The following is a 23,786-nucleotide window of genomic DNA, read 5'->3' as shown; positions in this document are numbered from 1 at the left end:
ACCTACCAGAGCCTGGGGACACTTTGCTCCAAGGCTCTCCTATGGCTCCTGCATTAGGTAGCATAAATTGCATAAATCCTACCACATATTTGGAATTGAAAAGTGCATTAGAACATTTCCATCAGGTTTTCCACAGCTAACACCACCAAGCAAATGGACTTCTTCAATCCATCCTGCATCTGCTGCCACAAAGAGACTGGGTCCTCAGGAAACAGCTCAAAGGGCTCTTCTTCAGGGCTGAAGGACTGTCCATTCTGCTCTGCAGAATGCCACTGAGGAGAAACAGGAATGATGCCTCCTCTCCAGGGTCCCTTCCCAAGGGAAAATGGCAGCACAGAAGCTTTGGTGGCTGTTGGGAAGCTGCTCAGCAGGGAATGACTTGCTAGGGTAAGAGAAACCACTGCCAGGTTGGCCCTTCCTTTACCAGGAGTTCTTCCAACCCTCCTCCTCTCTGCCTCTCTCCCTGCCCAGCCTCCTCCTCCTCCATCACAGCAGCAGGAATCTGCTGAAGGACAATTTCTCACTCCAACTGGGATAACCTGAGAGTGGCTGATTGGCAGCCCCAGAAGCTCCTGCCCATGTCTGCACCATCTCCCAGTGCTCAGGCTGTTTCTCTTCCTCGCATTGAGAAGAGCAAACGTTGGGCAGGATGGTGAAGTGAGGCAGGGGAGCCATGCCTGAGCTCCTTGGGACGGAGCAGCCCCAAAACAAGGGCAGGGACTTTCCTGAGTCCCTCTGGACTGTGGGAAGAAATCACTCAGGAGCAGCCACATAACCTCAAACCTCTCTGTCCCCTGCCCTGCCCTCCTTAGCCTACGTGGGTATGAAAGTACAAAGCAAAGCACTTTAAAATGTGTCCTCTTCCCACTGGAGAGGCTGTGAGAACCAGCACACCCCATGGGATAGCAATCACATCACCTCATGTACTCCTCAGAAGTGCTGAGATGTTATTTTGATAGGTGTGATAGAAGAACAGCCTGGTCACTGAACACAACAAAAGCAGCACCTGCACAGACAGGTTCTCCAAACCACACACACTGCTGTCAAAACACCCTGGGCAAAAGGAGACCAGTGGCTCCTGGCATCTGCCATGGTTTGGCACTGCCCTCACAAAGACACCTGTTAGAAAACCCCTGCAGGACCCAGGGCTTTGTTCTGCCTTGGCCACCAGAACCCACAGAAAGAGCAGAGAGCCCTTTCCACCACAAAGCCAAGGCACCAGGGGAGAGCCCTGAGCTCAGCAGCACGGCTGAGCTCACCACAGCCTTGGGCTTGGTCAGCTGCCCCATGCTTCTCCAGAGCAGGACAGTTTCAGCAGCACAGAGAGGGGCAGCTGCTCTTGTTTTAGTCCTGGCTCTCACCTCCACCTGCTCTGCACCTGAATTTTTCCAGCCTCCTGCTTGGGGTGATGACTGTGGTCATCTCAGGGATCTCTAGATGAAAAGCACCAGCAAGATGCCAGGGATTGCACAGATTAAAGAGATAAGGCAGGACTTGAAAAGCACCTCTCCAACCAGCTGCCACATGAATCACTTCTCCACTGTCTTCCCAACTCCAGCACTGGCCTCTTCCCTGTCCCTCTGTGCAAACATTCCTTTGCTCCCACTGGAGCCTTTCCCCCAGGGCAGGCAGTGCCTGGCCCAGCCTTCCCACTGCTCCCAGCCTTCTCCAAGGCACATTCCCCAGCAGACACAGGACATCCAGCTGCTCTCCTGCCATTCTGCCCGTGTTGGCAGTGGTGCTGTCAGCCCAGCTCCCACCTGACCCAAAGTGCCCAGCTCACTCTGCACAGCTCCAGCCCTGAGCTCACCCCACATGAGGGCTGTGCTCCCCTGACCAGGCACTGCTTATCCTCCCACAGCAAGCCCAAAGGAATCATGGTGTCATGGTTTGGTGGTGGCACAATGCCAGTGCCCCCCTGAAAATATGTTCTCCCCAGTGGCTGCTGTGAGATGTGACCAGAAATAGAGCAAAGCAGGCTCCAGCTTAGGAATAAAGGAAAGAACTTTATTAACTTACAACATGAAAAAAGGAAAACACAGAACTCATGGAAGCACCAAGCTGTGCTTGGGAAGGTTAGTGTGTGGCTGGGAGATGCCTTGATTTGAGGAGTGACCCTCTGCTGCTTTCCAGAGGCTTTTTCCCATCCTGGCCCTTATCAACCAGCTGGAAGGGATATCCCTATCAGAGCAGCAGGCTCTGCCCCTTCCTGCTGGAGGTGGTGCCTGGCCACTCCCAGCACCAGTGATTCCTGCAGGAAGAGCGTGGGTTGGGATGATGCCCAGCTTGACAAGGAGGAGCAGAGACTTTGGCTCTGAGCCTGGAAAGAGCTGCTTTGTGTTCCAGCTGCTCCCCTGACAGCTGCAGGAAACTGGCCCTGCTCTGAGCCTCACCTGGAGCTTCTGCTGCCCTGCCCAGGCCAGTGGCACCTGGGGGACAGAGCCTGGAGGTGGTGAGCTTGGGAGAGCTCCTGGGGCTGCTCCCTGCCCCAGTGCTCAGCCCAGTGCAGCACAGCCGAGGCTCAGCAGCGGGCGAGGCGGCTGCTGCTCTGCCCCTACAGCACAACACCTCCAGCTGCCAGCCCAGGGCCTCCCACACCCTGATCCTCCCCAGAAGAGGTGCTTTTACAGCTGCAGAAGGCAGCAGGGGCCTTCCCAAGGTGTCCCAGGATGGCTGCAATCGCTTTCCAGATCACAGGGACCCCAGGGAATATCCAGCATCTGTTCTGATGGAGGTCTCAGCAAGAAGACCATTCTGGCCATTCTGTCAAACACCTACTGTGTAAAACAGCAGCCAGTGCTCTCCTGATGGCCCATGCTGACCCCAGCACAAAGGGGGGACACTTGACCCTCACCCTGGCAGAGCAGAGCCTGCAAACACTTCAGCACAGGCCATGCTGCAGCTGCAGGTGTGGGACACAAACGAGATGACCTGTAGTCCCTGAAGGGCCAAACTTCAACACCCACTTGAGGCCACTACTCACCAAGGGCTCAAGGTCACAGAAGCTCAAGGGCAGTGCCTGCAAGAGCAGAGAATTGTGTGTGACAGAGGAGATCCCTTGGCTGAAGCTGTTGGTTCTGGGTTCCTACACCCACCATGTGTGCTGCTCGAGGATGGCACTTCCAGCTGGGCTGAATCTCCTGGAGCAAGCCCCTAAACATGCATGTCCTTCCCAGCTGCCAAGAGGACCAGCTGCTGCTTTCATCCACCACATCCTCTTCCACAGCTGGAGAACATCTGGTGCAAGCTCAGGCAGAACTTCTGATCTGCTTTCCACCAGAATGAGCCCAGTTTGTCTGCAAAAAACTGCACTGCCAGCCCATGGAGTGTGCAGAGAGCAAGGACAATTAGGACATTTACTTCAAAAGCACATGGCTGCTCCAAAATGAAACACCAGTAGAGTCAGAGCTTATGATCTCTCAACTCCCACTGCTTCTGGAGGGAAATATGGCTACCCCAGATGGAGCCTTAAGTGTTTCCATAAGCTTTTGGTTTCACAGCTTCAATCCTAGCCCCCAGGGGGGATTTTACACACCTTTCACCTTTCATCCAGCTGTCTGTGTCTGTGTGCAGCTGCTGGCATGCACATCAGAGGGGCCTCTCCCAGGCTGCAGACAGCTCTCCTGCCCTGAACCCGGCGGGCAGCGCTCCAGCCCGCAGCACTCCCTGCACGGGAGGCAGGTCTGGGCAGGAGGGATCTGCCTGCCCAGGGCCACTGGCAAACAGTCCTGAGATGCTTTTGGGTAGTGCCCACCTGCCATCAGCTGGCTGGGTCCCATGGCCACCTCCTGAGCTGCGCCAGTGGCCAGGGAGCATCCTCAGAGAGCAGGGGACAGCTCCAGCAGCCATCAGCAGAACACCCAGGAGCCAGCCTGGGCCAGGGGCTGCCCCACAGACAGACCCACTGCTGCCAGCTCGAGGGGACTACACTCTCCATTCACATGGGAAACGCTGGTTTGAGTGGCTGCCATCAGTGAAAATGACCAGCCAGGACATCAGGCACAGCAGCTGTGTGTTTTACAGCAAGACCAGCTTCACTCCAGCACCAACATCTCTGCCATTCCCAGCCAAAGCTCCTTCCACAGCTGGGACAGAAATCACAGCAGAGTGGGCAATAACCACCTCCTCAAAGGCAAGATGTCCTTGTCCCAGAGGTCTTTCATAGCTTCAACAATGCTCTTTTTAGCCCTGTCACCTCTTCCCAGGGAGGTAAGAGGCTGAGGAGGAGTGGAGTCTGGCTGCCTCAGAGCCATATCTGTGGCTGAACTGAGTTCCAGGCACCTTCAGTGCTGTGTGGTGCCTGTGACTGTGCTTACCACTGCCACACTGCCATATCTGGTAAAATTCCTTCAGATATGTGTGAAAATCCCTCCCAATGAATAGGTGAAGGGAATACACACTCATTTCCAGGGACACTGCAGGAATTCAACAAGTTTCTTTGGCCCACCATATATATATATATCCACATGTATGCATGTGTATATACATAAATATATTTACATATATATAGGTGTGCATGCATTTAAACATACACAGAAAGAAATATCTGTAAGACTTCTTGGGAAACAGAAAGATAAGGAGGCAGCAAAACATGAGGAGCCTAAAGCCAATACACAAAATAATTGCTTCTCCAAGCACCTCCCCACATTTTTCCACAGTAAAGTCAACACCACCGAGGGCAGAAGAACCAGCCCAAAGCAGCAGTGAAACTGCAAGAGCAGAGCAGAGACAAACAACCACAGACAGGGAAGTAAAGTGTAGAAGGCAAGCGGCAAATTGGCTTGCACACCCTGCCAACAGAGTCCTGCTGTGGTGTTCTTTGGGAGTTCTGATTCCCAGGTGTTGTGAGGGAATCACAGCTCAGCTCCTGGTGTGCCCCTCGCACACAGGGCAGAGACAGGAAACTTCATCCCGGGCTTCCAAAGAGTTCCTGCACTCACAAGCAGGATGAAATGGTTTGCAAGATCATACAGTTTGTGTGCTGTGGAGAAGGGGCCTCATTTTTTTAAGGGATATTTCAGAGTTGTGAGAGCAAGAGAACCATCTTTTTCAGGAAAAAGAAGGATAGAAATGTGAATTATTTCCATGCTCCCTCAAAATCATCAGCTCCTCTTTAGCATCCCCCTCTCCCAAGCTCCAAAAAGGTAATTTCAGGAGGTTATTCCTAGAGACAGCGTGGTGTGTGTGCACTGAATGAAGGCTGCTCTGCATTCCTCCTGGGGAGATAAGGAAGTGAGGGGAGGAATTCTTTCCCCTGCGTGTCTGTGCATGACCCAGACCCAAAGAGCAGCAGTGGGCCACTGGCAGCTCCCCAGCAGATGACTCTGAAGTGTTTGAATGCAAGTCAGGGTGGCAGAAATGGTCAGGCAAAAGGTTTTCCTCCAAGCAGCCCATTCAGACCTGCAGGGCACAGCCCCAGCTGAGGCTCCTGCCTGCTTGGGGACCTGGGTTTTACACAGAGCTTGGGCTGTGAGTGTTGAAATATCTCACTTTGGGGTGCCCTGAGGAAAAACCCCCAGCCTCGAGGTGTGATGGGGCGTGGGAATGTGGGCACAAGCCCAAAACACATGCACACACTTCCCTGGCATGCTGCCCCACACATTCCTTGCACAAGCAGAGGTCAGCCTGCATTGCTCACAGCACACTGGATACTGGTTGAGGCTGCAACACCCTCACCCAACATGTTCCTGAGCAGTGACTGAGCAGAGATGCAGAGCATTGACTGCCAATCAATTGATGCACATCCAGTCCTGCCACCTGCCCTTACCCAGTCCTGCTGGTGCAGCTATCCTGGCAAAACTCCCCACCACAGCAAAATCCACCAGGGGCATCAGCACATCAGACAAGCAAAATCAGCTTTGTTTACCCAGTGCTTTTGTACTGGTATAACTGGAAGGGATTTTGCAGTGAAGCAGAATAATTAAAATCAAACAAAGAAACAAATCTCTGTCACTGATGTCCTGTGCTGTGCAGCTGCTGGCAGTCTGAGGGGTCTCATTTGAGGACTGTTTAATTACTGCTGAAAAACTCCCAGCTCTGGGGGGAAGTATATGTGGATTTCACTGTTCTTTGGCTGGGGTAAGCAATCAGAAATACTGTAGGCAGCTGGAAATGGAGGTAGAAGAGCAGAAGAAAGCTCTTAGCATGAGGCTTCACCCACCATTACTCTGAGACTGATGTAAGTGGCCTCTGGCCTGAAGACCCTCCAAGCTGTGGGACACACCTGGGCAGGAGTGTTTGGTGTCTGTCAGCCAGGTCAGAGACTGGAATTTCCCCCTGTTTGCTCCATTGCTTGAAATACCTGTTACAAAACTAGAGCACAAGAATCACTGTAGATGAGAGTAGGAGCCCACCCAACACAGCATTCCATATCTGATGAGTTAACAGGGTAAGCACAGGGCTGTCACTCCATAGCACAGCCTTATTTTGCTTTCTTTTTACGGTTCCCATTTGCAAATTGCCTAATTATAATGCCTGTACGTCAAAATCAGAATTAAGCAGGGCCAAAAAAATGAAGCTTGAGGAGAGCTGAATTTCAGAGAGCTGATGCTGAGGTTCTATTTTTAAGTCCAGTCAGATTTAGGGCTGCCAATCAAAGGGTCACACTTGCCTTCAAAGGCTGCAGGGCTGTGAGGGATTTCCTGATGCTAAGCACTGGGCTTAGCTGCCGTGGCTGCGGCGGGCAGAGAGCGATCCCGCTGGGGTATCAAATACCCAGCAGCAGCTCAGTGCTCTTGTCTGGGGCATACAATAAAATATTTGCCCTAATCCCCTTTCCAAGGGACAGTGCAGCCTCCCAGTGCAGGAGATGCTCTCCAGAGGTCCCGTCCCCTGTGTCCTTTGCTGGACCCTGCACTCAGCAGCCCAGGGTGAGGACACTGCTGGTGCTGGGGGCTGGCTGTGGTTCCATGCTCTCCAGGGAGGTCTTTGATCAGCCCAAAGAGGAAGGGGATGGGTGAGGCTCTGCAGGGGTGCCTGGGTGCCTGCCCTGGTTTAGGGCAAATTTGGGAGAAAACTTCCAAAGGGGCCCCTCCAGAAAGCAAGCCACACAGCCCCTCCACCCAAACCTTTGGGAAGGATTCCTGAGAGAGAAGTGGAAAGAACCTGTTTATTTAACAGGCACAGCACCCCAGCACACAAAATGAACAATACTGGATGACACCACTCTGTCACTGCTCTGACAAAGATGACAAATGCAGAAAGTCTCTCCTGGGGTGGTGGCTCTGTTATCAGTCCCTCTGGCACTGGGGCAGCTGCTGCAGCCTCAAGGTGCCAACTCTGGGTGTTTGCCAGGGCCCAGTCCAGAGCAGGCTCAAGTGGGTCCAGAAATGGGAAAGGAAAAACAGTCCAGGGAAGAATTCGGACTGCTTAACTAAACTGCTAATGAGCAGGAGCAAAAAGCAAGAGCAAAGCAGGAGCAAGAGCAAAGCAAAAAGCCAAAGCTGCACTATGTACTGCCCTGTCTCTGTGTCCCACCAGCCGTGGGGGAGCGGCTGATAACAAAACAAAACAAAACTTCGCTCATCAGAGCCAGTCCTGAAGGCACAGAACACAATATCCAGCATAAACAGAACACCTGAATGGGGATACAAGCATCCTAACATCACCCTGGGACAGTGCCCCTGGGAAGGGGCCAGCTCAGCCTGAGGCTGCAGCACCCACAGAGCAGCCAGGGCAGGGATCTCCCCGCGCTTCCCTCTCCTCCCAGTGCCTTGCCAGAGATTTACAATTACTTTTATGAGTTTCCCCAAGGGAATAAAAAGATTAAGGCATGAGTAACAAAACCAGAGGCATGTGGAGTCTGGCCATGGCACAGGGAGCAGCCCATGCTCCCACCTGCACAAGGGGGGCTGCTTTGATGCCTGCAGCATGCGGGAACTCCCATTCTGATTACTGAAGACTGTTTTCTCCAGGAATTTCACCACACCTTGCGCTCCCTCCGTGCCATCCTCCATTGCAAACCTGACCCCAGACATGAGCACATCTCACCTTGTCTGCCCAGGGATTGCTAGCTTTTCTCAGCTCACAGTGCAGTAAGCAGCAGTGGCCATTCACTGGGAGAAAAGATGTTTTCAGAGCTGAGGATTGGCACCCAGCCCTTCCCCATTTGAGGGGAATTTTGGATTCTGATCTGGTTCCAAAGTCTGCACAATCAACACCTTTACCAGAGCCACGACTGCTGCACTGCCTACAACAACACAGCCTGTGGGTGAAACCCACCTTTCTGGGTGTTATCAAATCCATGTCAGAGGAACAGAGAGCTGCACAGAGGGAGGTGAAGTGTCTCTGGAGGAGACACAGCACAGACAGGCCAAAGAGAGGAGAAACTCCATGCTGGTCTCTTGGAAATACCTCATTTCACATATAACTTTGGCATGGATGAACACCAAACCTGCTTTGAAGGGCCAGAAATAACATATATACATCACACCTGAGAGAAAACCAGGTACAGGAATGAGCTGCCATTGACAAACACTGCCCTGTACAGGTTGTGCTCCACTTGGGAACAACCTGCTCTGAGTGACTCCACATCCCAGCCTCAGAAATCAGAGACAGCTGCCAAGGTTCTGAGCACAGGCAGCCCTTTCCAAACTGGCAGTGGAGAGGGGAGCCAGCCTGCAAACCCTCAGCTCCAGCTCCCCATGCCCGCACGGACCCGCTGGAGCCGCAGTGTGGGCAGGGTGAGCAGCTCCTCCCTGCTGGGGTCTGAAAGCACAGCGCAGCCAGGGGCTGCTGGGGACAGCATTCCAGGCTGCTGGGACAGTCTCCATTTATGGGAACACAATACCCACAGGAACACTCTGGGACTGTCCCAGCTGGCGGAGATGGGGCAGCTCCTGCGATGACACCTGACACAGGAGCGAGAGGTGCCAGCAGCACCTGCCCTGTGCTTGTGCAGCACCACAATTCCACAGCTGCTGAGTCCCCCCAGAACTCCTGGGGGGTAAATATACTGATGGAGGGTAACCCCAAACTCTTGGCAGGCAGGGCACCCACTCTGGAAAGGACGGGCACGGGGGTTTGGAACAGGTTCCTAAACACTGATGCCCACAAGTACTTTCTTCTCTGAAATCTGCATCCCTTCCTTCATTCCTTCTAGTGAGTGTGCTATTGCAAAAGCCTAGTGAAACTCTGAAATCACACTTGAATGTGCTCTAGGAAACAGAGCCACCACTTAGAAACAAATACTGATTGCAAGAGCAGTGGAGGCCTCCAGCAGGCTGAGCAAAGCCAAATTCCAGCCCAGGTGAGCAGCTCTGGGGCAGTGTGGGCACACACAGCCCTGGCTGGTGCCTGCACAGAGCAGGAGCTGCTGTGGGTGGTGGAAGGGTTGCATGCAGATGTCATTCCAGTGTCTGATCTGGAGAAAGGAGACACACAGTAATTCAAGAACAGAGCAATGCTCATCCTCCTTTGCACCCTGCATCAGGTGTGAGAGGCAATCCTGCCAAGCACCAGAGCCTTTCCTGCTTTCAGATGATCAAGGGAGCAGCAGCACAGTTACATTTAAAGAAAATTAGCAATAGACAGAAACGGCCCAGGTTTGCTCTGAATAGATGGATTCTACCAAGTTACAGCACACAGCTCTTAATCCACACAAACTCTGCTAAATTTAGTGAACTAGACTCAGGCCAGGTAAAACTGATCAAATACATCCCCCTGGGAGGCATGACCAACACTGCCTGGGTTTCCATGGGACAACAGATGATTTAAAGCCAGAACTCCTGCACAAAAATACCAAGATTTACCAAAAATAACAATACTGCTGGTTTCAGTGTGTACCTTCAGTGCAGTTTCAGCAGACATATTTCACCAAGAAAAACTGGGATGAACTGGAAGAAAAAAATTCAACAAAGGGGTTCCATGGAAGGTGAAACCATCAGGCATCCATAATGGTGTGGGGTTCCCTGCTGTGGGAACCCCAATGTTGGTAGCAGAGCCCTGACCTGAGCGCAGCAAAGCACCAAATGGTCCTACTCAGCTCCTCTGTTGGCTTTTATTGTGCTGCTCTGACTTGGGTGGTGAATTCCAGGTGGGGAAGGTAACAGCAGGCAGGCCAGGAGTGCCCCTCTGGTGGTAGAGTTCAGGTGCAATGTGTAGCCCACAATGAGGAAAGCTGTGGAGTTCCATCCTGGGGTCACTGCTGAGTCACAGGGTTTGGGTGGTGCAGACACAAGGTGGGACAACTGGCAGCATTTGTCCCCTTTGGGGAGAAGATGGATTTTTAGCCCAGATCTGGAGGTGGTAAAAATTTACGAAAAACCAGCCAAGTTTATTGCTGTTACCAGTTGGCTTGGCTGTTGAACTCCTTAAATGGGGTGTTGGTTGCAAGGAGGGGGAGTTCTGCAGCTTTGCCTTCCAGATGGATCTCACAAACCCAGACTCTCCATTCCCATCCCTGCTCCACCTCACCCTGGAGGCTGGAAGGAGGAAAGGACAAGGGAGGGGAGGTACATGGAGGAAGATGATGGAAGGAACAGCACAGGAGCAGTTACTTTGGTGGGCAGGGCAGCAGCAGGGCTGGGCTGTTCCTACACCTACCAGCTGATGGCTGTGTGACTTTAGGGGAATTTTTCCACCTAACCCTTCCAGTCTGCACAAGCATTCAGATCACAGTGTTTGCAAACTAAAGAACAAAAGTCCTACACATAACAGGCCGACTCAGTTAGTTTTCTTTGGCCACAGCTGTCACACACATGTAAAACCAAAAGTTGTGCACTGGTCTGTCAATCCTGGCAGTGCTACAGCACTGATGTGTACAGTGCAGCACCCAAATAGGAGGGAGAGCCAAAAAACCCCTCACATGAAAACTGCCCAACAAGCAGGTGATCAGTGATCACCTTACTTACTACTACTGCTTACTTACTACTACTCACTACTTAACCCTAACTCTAGCCCTAACCCTAACCCTAGCCCTAACCCTAACCCTAACCCTAACCCTAACCCTAACCCTAAAACCTAACTCTAACCCTAAGCCACTGAACCCTAACCCTCAAGAGAAGTGTAAGGTGTAGCAGAGAACAGCACCTAAGTAGGATGGAGAGCCTAAAAGTCCCCCACACCACCCCAACAAGCAGGTGAGCAGTGAGCAGTCACACACCTGGCTGCATGATTTGGGCCAGCTGCTATGTCTGTATCAGGCAGTGACCTTAGGAACAGGCATCCCTGGAGGTTTTTCAGCAGCAGAGGCAGGCCCTGGCACAGCAAGTCAGTCATCAGCTCAGATCTGGCACTGTGGTGAGCTGGCAGCTGGGACACTACAGGCAGGTGCTCACATATGAAGCAAGGAGCACAGGGAGAACACTCAGACCCTGCCCTTCCTAACACAGACTGCATGGCCTGGGTCTCTCAGGGCACTGATCCACCCAGGCCAACACCACCTGCAGTGACATACCCCCAGAAGAGCTGCAGGTGTGTCCCTGCCCTGCTGGAGGGAGGGCTGGGTGAGGCAGCAGCGAGTGCAGGGCTCTGGAGGCAGCCAGGAGTGAGTGCACAGCGAGCAGCTCAGCCAAATCAGTGGGTACTGAAATGGGAGGGTCCCCATGGAGCCAGGGCACACAGAAAGCTGCTGAAAGGAGTGGAATGTGTGAGTGAGCAGCTTTCCCCAAGATGTGATCTGAATGCTCCTGGAGCAGCCCCAGCCAGATGCAGCATCTGCTCAGAGCACCCCACAAGGACAGCGGTGTCAGAACCAGCAGGCAGATCCAGGGCTGCTAATGCAGAGCACACCCCTGAGCCAGCTGCCAGGGGGGGATCCTGGAACACCTTCCAAAGGGCTGGCTAAGGACCATGGCTCCTGCTCGAGCTAGACTGGAATTTATCAGTGGCATCATAGATGCAGAGGTGTGACTGCCACGAGAATGCAGTGGCTCTCCAGAGGGGAAGGAGTGACAGGACGGACAGACAGCAGCTGACGGGTCACCCAATGAAAGAGAAGGCTGCTGTGAGACAGAAGAGGGGCTGTCCCATCTCTCTGCTCTAACAAAGCAATCCAGCTGTACAGAAGCCCTGGCACAGGATGTGGTTTCACAGGTACCCTTGGCACACTTGCAAGCAGAAGGCCACTCAGTCAGATGATCAGGGTAGCAATGAATTCACACCACATTTCTGAAAGGTCACCGGCTTGGTGTGACCTCCAGGAGTTCCCACACGATGCAGGACATGGCCAATACAAACACTTGGCTCATGAGTAGTTCAGGGCTGTTGTCCTGTCTCTGGAAGGTGCAGATTACCTCTGCTTTCCTTTTGTCATCTCCTGCAACAATGGAAGCTGTTTCTGAGAGCTTGTGGGCTGACAGTGCAGCTCCTCCTGGCCCTGTGACACAAAAGAGGCCATTGTGCTGCAGTGCCACAGCAGGGACAGCACACAGGACCAGTCAGCAGCAGGCTGGAACTGCCCACTCCTCTGAGCCTCACCTCCCTGCCCTGTGCTGCTGCCAGCACGCTGTGGAGCATCACTCCCTCAGGAAACACCCCACCCAGGTCACTCACACTCTGCCCACCACTGCTCCTCAGGTGCCTGAGGCCCAGCAGGCAGGAGAGCAGCACATCCCTGCTGCTCACAACACACAGAGATGGAATACACACCCATTCTTGCTGCTCTCAGTCCCAGCACACAGGGATGGAAGGATGGAATACACACCAGGGGCTTTCTTTGGCACCTCAGCTCCCCTGCAAGCTCCACTCACCAGGGAGGTTGTCTGAGGTAAAGGGAGAATCAGAGGGACCTGGATTACAACCCCAGCTCCTGAAGGATTTGGAAAGTGGACAGGCATCAGTGGGGAAGGTGAGAATTGTATCTCTTTTCTTTATGGGATGGTTATATCAGCAACAACATGGATGATGCCTGAAACAGGCAGCTCATGACATGTTTGCTGTATCTTAGGAGTAGGATGAGCCAGTGCAAGAAAAACAAACAAGCAAACAAACAAGCAAGGGCTGGAGGCCAAGCAGGGCTAATTAGCACTGAAGAGCGTTTGCCAGCAGAGCCCCCTGCTGAGCTACAGCTCCTGCTGGCAAGGGGAGCCGACAGCCTGTCCAGTCAAATCCATCCCACAGCAGCAGAGGGCCTGGGGGGCTCTCCTGGGGTGCCCCCCTTGCTGCCCACAGACACCTCCACAGCACCCTGCAGGGCAGCTGCCCTTCTTCTTCACCACCAAGACAAGGCTGAGCTGTGAAAACACTCAGGCTGGAGAAGTGCAGCTCCCTGGAGGACAAACTTCTTGTGGCAATTTTAAGAAAGAAATGTGGAAATTGTACAGGTCTTCCTGTAAAAGAGTTGGAGTGTCATGAGCTGTCTGCAGCAGAGACAGGGGCCAGCGAGGTGGCTCAGTGCAGAAAGGCTCAGCTGCACAACATCTTCATGCTTGGCTTGTTCAGCTGATCTCATTCATGTACAGAAACAAGGCAGGCCCTGGGAACACAGTGTATTTACCCTGCTTGAGGTGTGCTTTAAAAACCTGATTCCAACAGCATTAAAATTAAATAACTTGGCAGAGAGCCCATAGAAGAGACTGTATTTCAAGACCTAACCAAGACACAAAGATGGTTCATACAATTAGGCTGACAGTAAAATGCTGAACTTAATTATGACTTCAGCAATGATGACATATTTGTGGTGATTAAGTTCAAGATCTGCAGATAACAGGACATGGATCAACTGCTGGGTTCCCTGGACTACCTTTTTTACTCTCTTTCCTCCTCTCCCCTGAGGAAAAAATCCTGCCACAAGCCTCAGTCAATCCTCTCCCAGTAATGTTCAACGTCCCCAGATAAATTTAACAAAGGAACAAGGAAGGAAAGAAGCTATGAGGAAATGAAGCTCATGTAGATTCTGTCAACATGGGCATTGGGCTGAAGTGAGAGGTCCTGCAAGGGGGGTTCTCCTTTTGCTGCCATGCAGAGCCACAAAGGAGAGAGGATCCAACCAGAACGCACAAAGCCTCGGGGAATCAGGCTTCACCACTCCCAGAGAAGTTCCCCAGGTGGCAAGTGCAGGAGGAGACTTTCTCCTGGAGGCTCACAGTACATCACAAAATATATTAAAGATAGTTTCATATCACCCTTCCTCTCTTTCACTGGCTACTTTTGTCACACAAATGCTAAGGACAGTGTTGTTGCTGCCCCAGGGTCTTCTGCACACACTGCACCAGGCCTGCTACTGCCCAGAAAACCTTGCCTTGCTTCTATTCCAAAATCCTAAGTGGGTTCAAACAAAATTCCAGCCACCTTAGCCTGCTAGGATAGCTCTCCCCTCACACCCACCTCCTGGTCAGGGGGCAAAAGTGACTCCTTTCCACATCTATTCCCCTTCCTGGACCAATAATCTCCCTATGGAGATCATCCTGCCCTGGGAAACTGGAGCATCCAGCCTCCACCTGGGCCTGGGTTACTGTGTCAAACCAAAATCACCAGGTACTTTGATCCAGAAATTCTTCAAGACTCTGACAGCGTGCTGTCAGTCTCACCAGAGTGAGCAGAGTGCCTGAAAAGCCTTTTGGAAGGGAACTGGGGAGCTCTCCAGTCCAAACCTCCTTGAAGCACAGCCAGCAGTAGGTCAGGGTGTCTGCAGTTTCATTTGACTGAGCCTCAAAAGCCACACGGGAGGGAGATTCCCTGACCTCTCTGGGCAGCCTGTCCCAGTGCAGAGAGGGTTTCCCAATGCCTGCCCTGAGCCTTGCAAGCTACATTGTGGGACCCCTTGGTTTGGGAGCTGTCACTGATGGGGAGGAAGAGCCTGACTCCAGCAGCTTTGTAGCTGCACTTCAGCAGCACATTCCCCTCTGGCTCCTCCTGACCAGACTGAACAGCCCCCTTCTCCAGGTCCTGACCATGTTGGCAGCTCCCTGATGGAGCCCTCCTCCTCCCCGCCCCTCTCACCCGGGGCTCCCAGGGCTGGATGTTCCTGCAGTTGTCATTGCACAGATCCAGAGCCTGCCCCAGCCCAGCACTCAGCATTTCTGGGGCTGTGGAGCAGCCTGGTGCCAGGAGGCTGACATGGCTGAATTCCATGCAGCAGGAGCATGGCAGAGGTGCGGCAGTGACCCGCTGAGTTCAGCGTGCAATCAGTTCTTTCAATAGCTTGCCGCAGTGAGCAGTAGTGAGCTGCTAGTGTGAAACTCATGGCTCCAGGGCTCCAGCCCTGCTCAGCCTCCTGCTGCTGCAAATGCTGAATGAGGTTTGTCCTGCCCTCTCCAGAGACTCGCCCCACACCCCCCTGGGGCTCACCTTGACTCAGGGGGGCCTCAGGTGGTACCTCTGTCTGGAGAAGGAGCAGGAAACTCTGATTTGGAAGCTTTCAAGATCGTTTCCTCCTCCAGTGCAAATACCATTATTGACATAGCACAGGAGTAAATCATTCAGGTGCCCTCCCCACATGGGCCTGAACTCAAACATCATAAAGCCTCTTCCTGGGACCCAACACAAACAGAATAAAAGCAGCTTTGTAGCCAGGACACGAAACCAGAGTTCCCCTCTCTTGACCCCTAACCCACAGCTCCCCTTCTCTTCTTGCTTTTACAACCCCAAGAGGTGGCTTTGTCTGGCCTAAAAGGAAAAATTGAAATCAAGTCTCCTGCTTGATGCCAGGCAGGGCTTGCCAAGAGACCCCAGGAGCAAGGGCAGCCCCTGTGCTGGTGCAAGCAGAGCTGCCCATGAGCCCTGGGCATGCCCACCCTCACATGGAGGGCCAGACCCAGGATGGATGAGCCCTGTCTGGAGCCCTAAATCAGCTCCAGGGGTTAGGAGCATTTCATACACACCCACACAAGGTCTTCTGACAGTTTCCAGATGGCTTCTTGCTAAGAATATGGATTTCCTAGGTCTCCCTTTCAAGAGACTTAGCTGTCTCACACTGTGGATGGATGGTTGGTGCTTAGGTTCCTTCTCAGAGCTCAACTCTGTATCTTTGTAACTCTTCTGTAAAAAGCAATAAGAAATAAATGAATACACAAAAATCAGAGAGTCATCAAAATATAGGAACTTCACCTAGAGGAGAAAATCCTAGAAAACAGGAAGAATTCTAGGAGTGATGACTGGGTCAGCATAGCTGTGGGGAGATGCTGAAGGTAACCACATGCTCCAGCACTTGCAGGACCTGCTAAACACAACTCACATGAGAGCCAAGAGAAATTAATGACAGCTTCTTCTACCTGCACTTTGGACTACATTTATCACCAGAGAGTTTCCCCAAAAAGCACCACATATTTTTGGCAGTATAGAGAACACGAAGGAATATGTGAGTGTCAGATGATTGAGGAAAAGCAGCAAAAGAGCAGGACTAGAACCTCCATGCATCTGTCTGCCCCAGCTCCAGAAGGTGCAGAGCTGTTTGGGAGAGATGGGAGGCAGAAAGGTGAGAATGCAAAGGCATTCAGGATGCTGCACAATGGCACCAGGCAGAAACACCTTCAGAAGCCATCCACCCGTGCCACGTGTCATCTCCTGCCCTCCTGGGCTAATTGCTGCTCACAGGGGGCCAGGAGGGCGGCATTGGGGCAGCAGTGGGGCTGGCATTGGGACAAGCAGTGGGGCAGCATTGGGGCAGCAGTGGAGCTGGGAATGGGGCAGCAGTGGGCTGGCATTGGGACAGCAGTGGGGCAGCATTGGGGCAGCATTGGGGCAGCACTGGGGCAACAGTGGGGCAGCATTGGGGCAGCACTGGGGCAACAGTGGGGCAGCATTGGGGCAGGACTGGGGCTGGCACATCCGACCCATCAGAAGGGCTCTCCTCTGGGGCAGTGCCACACAGGAGCAAAGGCCCTGTCCCTTGCACCGTGAGCAGCAGCACCATTGCCTGTGGGGACACTCCCAGAGGACGCTGTCACCTGCTGCTGTGTCCCAGCAGGGGCACAGGGCCCTGCACTGGCCCGGCCCAGCCCAGCCCAGCTCTGCTACTCTGCTGCCCCAGGGCTGGGCTGAGCCCTGCCCTGGTGCCACCCTGCAGCCCCCAGGTCCCCGCCATGCCCAGGGCCAGGCCAGCCCTCACTCTAGCCCAGGTCCCCGCCATGCCCAGGGCCAGGCCAGCCCTCACTCCAGGCCAGGTCCCTGCCATGCCCAGGGCGAAGCCAGCCCTCACTCCAGGCCAGGTCCCCGCCATGCCCAGGGCCAGGCCAGCCCTCACTCTAGCCCAGGTCCCTGCCATGCCCAGGGCCAGACCAGCCCTCACTCTAGCCCAGGTCCCTGCCGTGCCCAGGGCCAGACCAGCCCTCACTCTAGCCCAGGTCCCCGCCATGCCCAGGGCCAGGCCAGCCCTCACTCCAGGCCAGGTCCCTGCCGTGCCCAGGGCCAGGCCAGCCCTCACTCTAGCCCAGGTCCCTGCCATGCCCAGGGCCAGGCCAGCCCTCAGTCCAGGCCAGGTCCCCGCCATGCCCAGGGCCAGGCCAGCCCTCACTCCAGGCCAGGTCCCTGCCGTGCCCAGGGCCAGGCCAGCCCTCACTCTAGCCCAGGTCCCTGCCATGCCCAGGGCCAGGCCAGCCCTCAGTCCAGGCCAGGTCCCCGCCATGCCCAGGGCCAGACCAGCCCTCACTCTAGCCCAGGTCCCTGCCGTGCCCAGGGCCAGGCCAGCCCTCACTCCAGCCCAGGTCCCTGCCGTGCCCAGGGCCAGACCAGCCCTCACTCCAGGCCAGGTCCCTGCCATGCCCAGGGCCAGGCCAGCCCTCACTCCAGGCCAGGTCCCTGCCATGCCCAGGGCCAGGCCAGCCCTCACTCCAGGCCAGGCCCAGGCTGTAATTCTTCCCCTGTACTGGGCACAGGTGAGGGCACACCTGGAGGGCTGTGCCCAGCTCTGGCCCCTCAGGTTGGGAAGGACGTTGAGACGCTCGAGCACATCCAGAGGAGGCAACGAGGCTGGAGAGGGGCTGGGAACACAAACCCTGAGAGGGAGCCCTGAGGGAGCCGGGGGTGTTTACCCCGGAGGAGGCTCAGAGGTGACCTTATTGCCCTCTACACCTTTCTGAAGGGAGGTTGCAGACAGGTGGGGTCGGTCTCTTCCACCAGGCAGCACTGACAGAACCAGAGGGCACAATCTCCAGCTGTGTCAGGAAAGGTACAGGTTGGATATTAGGAAAAAAATTTTCACTGCAAGAATAATAAAGTACTGGAATGCTCTTCCCAGGGAGGTGGTGGAATCACCATCTCTGGATGTGTTTAAAAAAAGACTGGACATGGCACTTGGTGCTATAGTCTAGTTGAGGTGTTAGGGCATAGGTTGGACTGGATGATCTTAGAGGTCTCTTCCAACCTCATTATTCTGTGATTCTGTGATTCTGTGCTGCCAGAGAGCTGCAGGAGGCAGCTCAGCCCTGCCTGCCCAGTCTGGCTGAATCTCAAGCCCTGGCAGGTGGGGACTTGCAGTACTGCCCTTGCTTTCCACAACAAGAGTGCCCAGAGGAGCTGTTTACACTGACATCTGGGGTCAGGCCTCAGGTCTGCCTCCACCCAGCTCAAGCCTGCCTCAGAGCTTGTACAGAAACCATCTGCTGGGTCCTTCCTGATCCTCCACATGAGCTCTTCAAGGATCAGCCCTGTTTCTCCCAGGTCTGTCTGTAATTCCAGATTAGAGAAGGAAGTGAGCTCTGCTCACCAAACCCTCTGCTGTGGGTCTGGTGCTGGCCAGCTGCTGGGGCCAGGGTTGTGGAGGGGATGGCTTGGTCCCAGACACCCAGCACGGAGCTGTGGGGGGGTTGCTGCCCTGGTCCTGAAGTCTGTCCAGAAAGCCTTCAAGAGCAAAGCTCAGGGAGGTGCCAGAGATGGCCAGCAGGGCAGGAGGTGCCAGAGGCGATGGCCAGTGGGACAGGAGGTGCCAGAGGGGATGGCCAGCAGGGCAGGAGGAGCTGGAGGTGCCAGAGGAGATGACCAGCAGGGCAGGAGGAGCTGGAGGTATCTCTAAGCTTCAGTGATTTCCCTTTAGGGCCTGACACAATAGTCCTAACAAGTTTGCACTGTGTACCCCCATAGGCCAGGGGTATTTGATAGCCCACCTGCAGCAAGGGCCACCTTCTGCCCCTCCTCTAGCACATGCCTCTTGTGAAGAGACACTCAGGAAGCTGCTGGTCACAGCCCAGAGCTCTTGCTGCCCAGCTGAGGGCACAGATGAGCTCAATGCCAGCTGAGCTTGCTGGGGGATCTAGGCATCTCAGCAGCCTTGGGGATGACCCACCCCAGATCTCCCACAGCCCTGGCAGACCCCACAGCACTCCTCTGAAAGGGCTGCAGGGAAGGAGGCAAGGAATAGCCCAGCAGAGCTGCCCACATTCTCAGTTTGTACCTTGCTTTTCAGACTTGCCCTCCAATCACAGTTTTAGGCTGTAGATCATTGGGATTTTGATTTGCCCCAGCAATGTGCAACAGGCTTGAGTGGATCTAGTCCTACCACTGTGCTCAGAACCCCCTGTTTGTGCAAACTTGGTGTTTGCTTTTCTATTAATTATGAGGACACAGCAGCTATGGCTGTGCTAAGAAATTTTTACTGGAGTTTATAGAACACTGAGTAATCCACAGAAGCCAATAAAATGGCTTCACCCCCTAAACTAGCCATTTCAGAGTCCAGTTAAACTGGATCCTGAATTAATGAAGTAAATGAACCCCTTCCCAACACGCCCCATTAAACCAGGGATAGTGCTGCCCTTTCTCCAGACTTTGGAAAAACCCAAACCAAAATGAAGCACTTTTAATTCTCTATAAAAAATAACAAGGTTTAATGTGAACTAGCATTTTTTCTCTTTTAAGTTACCCTGCAAAGCATTAATAGGAGCCTACATGATGTTCCTGACTTTCCATGGTTCCACTGTTCTTTCCTGAGCTTTTTGCCTCTGTGATTTGTGACTAGCCAGGTGAGCTGGCTGCAATAGCCTGTGCCTGCTGACACTGGCAGAACCACGGGAGCAGCCCTCATTTCTTATAGATTTTGGAGGCACAGCACCTCAGAAGGTCCCTTCCATCACCCCTCCACAACAGCAGAAAGCTGAGTGGAAGCACTGAGCAGCCTCATGTGACCAAAAGTCATGGAAAACAGCAGGAGGACATTTGGCATTTTTCTGCAAACTCCTAAGTCCCACTAAGAAAAGACATGAAGAAAAATGAGGATCCAGGCAGAAAAATGGCAGTTCAGAATTGTGCTCCCCTCTGCCAGCTGCAATCCTGCATTGTGCTCCTGAGGTCTTGTGAGTTTGTGTTTCCCTGTGCTCAAGCTCCAGAGCAGTTTCTTAGTGCAAGTATTCCAAAACATAATGCTCCTCTTAAACTGTCTAAGCTCCTCCAGAAGGGACAAGCACATCTGGAGAGGAGGGAATGGCAGCAATCACCTGCTGGCTCAAAGCTGCCTGCTCAGCTTCCCTCACAAAGCCACTTCTCAGTGCCTGCCAGCACTGCTCTAACCATGCTCCTCACCAAAATGGGTGCAAGGAGCTCTTGCAGAGGCTTAGGGGACCCAACCACGAGCATAAATTAAGTGAGCACTGTGCCAAACAGATGAGCTGTGCTGGGCAGCAAGACTAAAATCCACTCTAAGCTCAGAGTGGTTAAAAAACACCCTCTTCCATAGTACAGAGCAGACCAAGACCTCAGGTTCCTTTTCCCACACCATTTAAAGGACCCTGGGTTACAGTGTCACCTCCTTGAAGAAACACCAGCTTAGAGCTGGAGTGTGGCACAGTTAGGACAAGATCCACAAATATCTGTTGCTGTGGCCATGCCCCCGGTTGTTGATGGATACCTCCAGAAAACACATCTGTTCAATCTGAGGCATCCCCTGCAGCTGGATCAAACACAGTATTTGTGCTAAACACAAAATACTGCCAAGACTCTCTGTTGGTCTCTGCTTCTAAAATATTTCTACTTAGAAAATACCAGTGTTTCTCAAAATTGACCATAAAATATATTCTGTCATGGCTAAAAAGGATCTCACAGACCTCCCCTAGGAAGCAGAACTTTTCCCCACCTACAGATTTGCAATTTGTGAAGTGAATGCAAACCTCTGAGGGACAGTGAAAGGGGACATTTTCCAGAGCATTTCCCAAAACACACAGGAGCGAAGTTCAGAGCCTGATTATGAACATGTTAATCTGATCAAAATAAAACCTGTGTCCTGTCAACAAACGTGGAGTGTCCCAGCCAGAGGTACAGCTGGGAGTTACCCTGGGCATGTCAGAGGAGATTCTCTCTGAAGGGCACAGCTTTAAAAGCTTTCAGCCCTCATAAGGATTGTGTTTAAGGGCTTCAGTGCCTTCTCTGAAGCAAATGTACTTAAATGAGGATGCCTGTAAGGCATTTAGGAGCTAATATAAATATCTTGCAGAGGAGGACTGTGATACATGCAGCCCTGTTACAAACATAGCATAAAGCCTTTGATGAAGACAGCCCCATGATAAAGATAACTTTCAATTACCAAAAATATTAGAGAAATCAAATACAAGAGGCTTCCCTGGAAACACAATGTTTCTGCTCCCTGAAGCACCACAGGCAGACTCCGAGGTTTTTTTAATCCAACTGAAAAAAACCCTCTGTACTCACTTCAGACAAATATTCTCACCTCCCTGAAATACCTTCCACAAACTTAATGTGCCCAGGTGATGCTCTGTGTAACCTCAAGGACACAGGATCCTGCCATGACAGACCCCAGCTAAATGGCAGGAGCTGAAGCTTTCTGAGTTCAGACTTCTCTTTGTAGGAGCCCAACAGGGGGACAAGGTAAGAAACGTGGCACAGAGGGTTTTGTGGGGCAGTGCCCCCCATGCACAGCACCCATCCCTCCCTCACCACTGGGGAGAGGCTCTGCTCTCCTGTCTGCTTACCCAGCACAGCACCTCACCATTTATTCCATTTGGAAATCACCACCTCTGAAATGGCAGAAAGTCAAAGTACCTTTGACAGAAGGCTGGGGCCATCTTCTCAGGCAAAGGGGACCCCCAGCTTCCACAGGAACAAAAAATCTTGGGGCTCTTCTGTGAATGGACATAACACCCTTTTGAATGCTACTCATTAGTGTTTTGGCTGGCATGAACTGCTCCTCTGTGCCCCAGCAGATGAACACTAGCACTTCTGCCAAGTCTGCTGATAAATAAATAAGGATAGGAAAAGCCTTATGGTTTTTGAAAAGGGCAGCAGGAACTCAGTGCTCAAGGCAGCAAACACAATTTGCAGTAACAAACAGACTGGAGTCCAAGAGCAGCTCAGAGCTGATATTCAACCCTATTTTCCTCTTAAACATCAGCTATTTACAGCAGAGAAATCGATGGCACTGAGGGCAGCTAGGATCCAGCTGCAGCCTTCCCTCAGCAGCCTTCCTCATTCTCTCCATTTATCACCTAGAGCCTCAGCTCTTGCAGCTCCAGCCTCACTCCTCTGCTCCCCAGCTCTGCAAGCAGGACTAATCTTCATCAGTGACAAGGCAAGAGACTAATTACAGTACACATTTCATTTGTGACTGGACCCCAGGGAGAGGAGGAAGGGGAAGAAAGCTTTTTGCTTGCTCTGCCAGCTAAAGAGTTTGTATTTGTTAGTGCAAAAATAAGTCTGATGGCAGCCAACTGATGCCTGAGGAGCAGCTCGCCCATTAACCTCACATCCACAGTTCACACCCACCACCATTTATATGCACCATTAATATTTATAAGGATGACGTGTCTTTTTGACAGGAACTTGTGCCTCCAGTGTCAACAGATGTTATACCATTTATGAAAGAAACTACTCAAGCATTTCCAATGGACCTTGTGCATGCTCATCATGTCTTTATCCCGTGCCCTGATTGTATTATCCACGCAGAGCCTGGGTCACCTCCTGACTCCAGTCCAAGGGCATGCATGGCAGCACACTTGCCTGTAGAGTACTCAGAAATGTTTTGAGCTTCATTATGTCTCTGTGAATGCTCTTCTGGGAGCCAGAGACCTTCCAAATGCACCTGCCAACTCAAACAGAAGCGTGTGAGGCCATGACGTGTCAGAAATGAGGCTTTGCCATTTACCTGGGCCTCCAAAACACACAGCACATCCTGAGGCTGCAGGATGGCCTCCCACAGCTGCCTTTGCCACTGTCACCACAGCTGCATTAGTGCTCATGCAGCATCTAGAAAGAATGAAAGCCTGTTTTATAGGCTGTCTTATGCTGCTCTACACCCAGGAGAACACATGCAGCAAGGCCCAGGAGCCATTATCTCTGCTAAAGCCATGCTGCCCCTTGGCTAAACTGCCATTTATAGCTTGTGTAGGAGCCTGTCTCTGGCAGGACAGACCTCCCTAGCCTAGAAAAGGTTAAACTCCCACCCTTCGTGCAGGAGGAAGCAGTGCCTGTACACATCCCCTCAGCAGGGAGCAGGATGGGCTGAACCTGGATAAAATACAGATGAGTCCATGGGTTTAGTGGAATCTTCAGGAACCACCACGCATGGACAAGCACCAAGGTATTGGACAAGGTATCTAAGGAATGTTTTCTTTTACTAGATTGCAGCTGACATTTCCATTAAAATGCATGAGGTTACCATGATTCACTTCACCTGATGTGATGGAACTTGTTTAAAGTAGCACAAAAATGTCACATTGTCCCTGTGGGCTAGAAGAGATAGCCTGCAGTAACTTCCTCCTCCAGAATAGCAGCTCTAGTGATGCCCTGATATTTATGGCACATACATTTTTAATGCCCTGCACAAACAGCTCCAGCATTTGTCAACTCATTTGACCCGCAGCTTTTCAAAGAAAATACAAAAAGACATGCTGCAAGAACAATGTGTGCAGTGCCTTGCCATCAGCACCCGCCCTGTCAGAACACAAGCAGGATGTTGTAGCCATGGCCAG

General features: G+C 52.7%; 1 long non-coding RNA gene across 1 annotated transcript; it reads right to left on the bottom strand.

The window, feature by feature from the left end:
• Positions 1 to 1,986: 1,986 nt before the first annotated feature.
• LOC132331502 (uncharacterized) lies at positions 1,987 to 21,995 on the bottom strand. The gene is made up of 2 exons (XR_009487611.1): positions 21,862 to 21,995; positions 1,987 to 6,312 (listed from the first exon to the last, which is right to left on the bottom strand). It is a non-coding gene; the product is annotated as an uncharacterized LOC132331502 (long non-coding RNA).
• Positions 21,996 to 23,786: the final 1,791 nt, after the last annotated feature.

Source organism: Haemorhous mexicanus, chromosome 10 (genome assembly GCF_027477595.1).
Source record: "Haemorhous mexicanus isolate bHaeMex1 chromosome 10, bHaeMex1.pri, whole genome shotgun sequence".
NCBI classification, from domain to species: Eukaryota; Metazoa; Chordata; class Aves; order Passeriformes; family Fringillidae; genus Haemorhous; species Haemorhous mexicanus.
The sequence above is the reverse complement of the archived record's forward strand: the minus strand, read 5'-3'. Positions and strand labels throughout refer to the sequence as shown.